We start from the raw sequence: 3,868 nt of genomic DNA, 5'->3' as shown, positions 1-3,868 counted from the left end.
CCAGCAGCCAGCAGCCGGGGGAAGGAAGGCCCTGATTGGCCCTGATTGCCAGCCAGGCCTAGGGACCCTACCCATGCACGAATTTTGTGCACCAGGCCTCTAGTAAATAATAAAATGTTAGCGTTTGGATATTATTTATCACCTACTGTATTTCAAGCCTTTGATGAAGGCGACACAAGATGGAACACCATGCCCAACAAATGGTCTGAATATTTGTGTTCACAGACAAGAGGCATTTACTGTTGAGTTGTCTTACACCTTCAGGGAGATCACAATGCTCAGTGGTGAGCAGTTTTTCATCAATAATGTATTAAAGTCCTCTGTCACAGACGACAAACTCCATGTGCCCTCCTGGGATAGTTAGTTAAACTAATGATGCCAGACCCCCACCACATGTCATGCCAATACTGCCTTTGGTGCTTCTACATAATCATCATCATTACAGCATTGCTGCATGTTCATGATAAGCCTGGGGAGAACTATTTATGCCAAAGAAACACAAATGTGAAAGGGCTTTTAATTTTCTGCAGTTTTGAAAGACTTCTCTCCTTACAGCCATTTAAACTACTCTTCTGATAAGTGTCCCATCTCCAAAAAACAGACCTGAAAGTTTGCCTAAAGCAATCCCTCTCCTATGCCAGACATATTTAGGATAAAAATTAGAACTTTAAAAACCAAACTAAAAACACTCTTTATGTGAAGGTTCATATGAAAAGCATAAATAAAGCAGGTGTTACTCATATTATTTCTCTGCATAATTTCCAAACATCTATTTTATAACAATTCATCTTCAGTCAAGAGCAATATTAAACCTCCGCACTAGGCATGAGGGCTTCAATTCCACTAACGCTAACGTGAAAAATACAACAAACCTAACATGAACATTCATACCAAGAACAAAACTGACAAAGTTGGTTGTTAAGATTATGGAAATGGATACCCCATTTTCATGGTCAGAAGTCGTACTATTGTTACGATGGCAATTCTTCTCAAATTATTTGACAGATAAAGCAGTCCCTATCAAAAACCAAACTGACTTCTTTGTAGAAATTAGAGAAGCTAATCCTAAAATTCATACGGAAATTCTAGGCACCCAAAATACCCAAAACAATCTTTAAACATAACAAAAATGGAGAACTCACACTTCCCAATTTCAAAACTTACTACATCAGTCATGGCCAGGGAGCTTAGTTGGTTAGAGTATCACCTGGATATGCCCCAGAGAGGGCACATACAAGAATCAACCAATGAATGCATAAATAAGTGGAATAATTAACCTCCCTCCCTCCCTCCCTTTCTATCTAAACAAAAATAAAAGGAAAAAAGTACTGCAAAGGAACAGTAATCAAGACAGTGTGGTACTGGAATAAAGATAGATGTACAGATGAATGGAATGAAATTTAGAACCAAAGAATAAACCCATATCTATGGTTAATTGGTTTTTTCAACAAGATGCCAAAACCATTAAAGGGATGGGGGGAGGAATAGTCTTTTCAGCAAATAGTGCTGGCACAACTAGATGGCCACATGCAAAAGAGTTAATTTAGATCCTTACCTCACGCAAAGCAAAAAATAAAGAGATTAGACTTCATCAAAACAAAGCTTTTGTGCTTCAATAGATACTGTCAAGAAAGTGAGAAGAGGTTCCGTCAAGATGGCAGTGTAGTTAAATGCAGTACTGAAATCCTCCTACAATCACCTCAAAATTACAACTAAACTACAGAACAACTATTTTTCGCAATTGCCTGAAATCTAGCTGAACAGAAGTCCTACAACTAAGGATATCAAGAAAATGCCAAGCCAAGACTGGTGAAAGGAACAGAGATGTGGAATGAGCTGGTCACACACCCACATGTGGATGGTTAAAAACTGGGAGGGGTTCAAGCCCCACACTAGCCCCCCACCCCCACCCCTCCCAGTTATGGGGAAGAAAAGTCCCCATAACTTTTGGCTGTAAGAACTTGTGGAGATTGAGGCTGAGGGAAATGGAGGGCTGTTGGAGTCCGAGACTCTTAAAGTGCTCGAAAACGAACTTACTTGAACTCTGAGTTCCAGTGCTGGGGCAGCAGTTTGAAAGGCACTAGGAAACATGGAGAGGAACTGAATTATCTGGCATCAGAGTGAGAGCTGAAAGTGTACCTTTCTCCCAGTGACAAGTGCCAGTAGAGTCTTTGTTCCTTTTCTGAGCCGTTCCCCCACTGGGCCAGCAGGTGGGCACCATATCATGTCTCCATCAGCCTGGCCATCACTGTTCACCCCGTTCTAGTGATTCTCTAAGACCCCACTCCACCCAACTTTCAGGCCCACCCAAGCGGTTTCCAGAGGCTTTTCCATAAACATCTGTCTTGGCTCATGCTTCAAACATTCCCAAAATCTCTCAAACAAGCAGCATCTGGCCTCAGCACACCCTATACCTCTTACTAAGTGGCCCCAGTCCCAGCACTAGCTGCAGCCTCTACAGAACATCTCCAAGCCTAGCACAAGTAGCAGCAATTTGCAGATCACTTTGTAGCTCATGCCAGGTGGCAGCTGACCTTGGCCTGCACCTCCCAGTAGGCCCCAGAGCCAATGCACCTGGTGGACAGCTTTACACCACGTTGGAAGGACTACCCAACCACCTCAACAGGTGATACACTCAAGGGGCGAACTCAGTGAGCAGCAGAACCCTGCTGAAGTAAGTCCAGCTCCATGGAGTTGGCCCCTAGAGAGCTAATCCTGCACAGTGGTGGCAGCCAGTCCTCACAGCCGATCACCCCGGAAGTAAACCACTCCTACTGAGATACCAATAGCAGTAAAGGCTCAACTACAACAGGAGGGTGTACACAGCCCACACCAGGGTGAGGAGGTGCTCACCTAGAATGCCCAGCTCGGGTGATGAGGAAGGCAATGCCACTGAACCCTACAAAACATCTACTACATAAGGCCACTCTACCAAGCTCAGAAGACGTAGCAGCTCTACCTAATACACAAAAACAAATACAATGAACAGACAAAATGAGGAGACAAGGAAACATGTCCCAAATGAAAGAACAAAACTCCAGAAAAAGAACTAAACAAAATGGATACAAGCAGTCTACTAGATGCAAAGTTCAAAGCACTGGTTATAAAGATGCTCAACTTAAGGGAAGAGCAGATGAACTTAGTGAAAACTTCAACAAGGAGATAAGAGACATAAAAACAGAGCTAGAAAACAAAATGAACCAGTCAGAAATGAAGAATACATTAAATGAAATGAAAACTAAATTACAGGGAATCAACAGTAGAATAGATGAATCAGAGATTTGGAAGATAAGGAAACAGAAACCATCCAATCAGAACAGCAAAAGGAAATATGAATACAAAAAATATGAGGATAGTATATGGAGCCTCTGGCAACAAAATTTGCATCATGGGGGTGCCAGAAGGAGAAGAGAGAGCAAGAAATTGAAAACCTATGTGAAAAAAATAACCAAAAAGTTCCTTAACCTGGTGAAGGAAATAGACTTACAAGTCTGGGGAGCACAGACAGTCCCAAACAAGATGACCAGAAGAGGCCCACACCAAGACACATCATAATTAAAATGTCAACATTTAAATACAAAGAGATTTTCTTAAAAGCAGCAAGAGAAAAGTAGTTAGTTATATACAAGTAAGTACCCATAAGACTATCAGCTGATTTCTCAACAGAAACTTTGCAGGCCAGAAGGGACTGACAAGAAATATTCAAAGTGATGAAAAGCAATGACCTACAACAAAGAACACCAAGCAAAGATATCAGTCAAAAGACAGATAAAGAGCTTCCCAGACAAGAAAAAGCTAAAGCAGTTCATCACCACCAAACCAGTATTCCAGGAAATGATAAAGGACTTCTTTAAAGGGGCAGGGAGGA

At 41.9% G+C, this 3,868-nt stretch overlaps 1 protein-coding gene across 7 annotated transcripts in view; it reads right to left on the bottom strand.

Annotated features, from left to right (window-relative positions):
• Window positions 1-3,868, bottom strand: part of MARCH8 (membrane-associated ring finger (C3HC4) 8, E3 ubiquitin protein ligase) — a 126,851-nt gene that overhangs the window by 59,527 nt on the left and 63,456 nt on the right. The window contains exon 1 of one of the 7 annotated variants that reach the window (XM_014537418.1): window positions 2,854-2,955. The exons of the other annotated variants lie outside the window; for them this stretch is intronic. The gene's annotated coding sequence lies outside the window, so the exon portion shown is untranslated. Of the gene's footprint in view, window positions 1-2,853; window positions 2,956-3,868 lie in introns of those variants that run through there. 7 annotated transcript variants of the gene reach the window in all.

Source organism: Myotis brandtii, unplaced genomic scaffold (genome assembly GCF_000412655.1).
Source record: "Myotis brandtii unplaced genomic scaffold, ASM41265v1 scaffold1032, whole genome shotgun sequence".
NCBI classification, from domain to species: Eukaryota; Metazoa; Chordata; class Mammalia; order Chiroptera; family Vespertilionidae; genus Myotis; species Myotis brandtii.
This window is presented reverse-complemented; position numbering and strand designations above follow the sequence as displayed.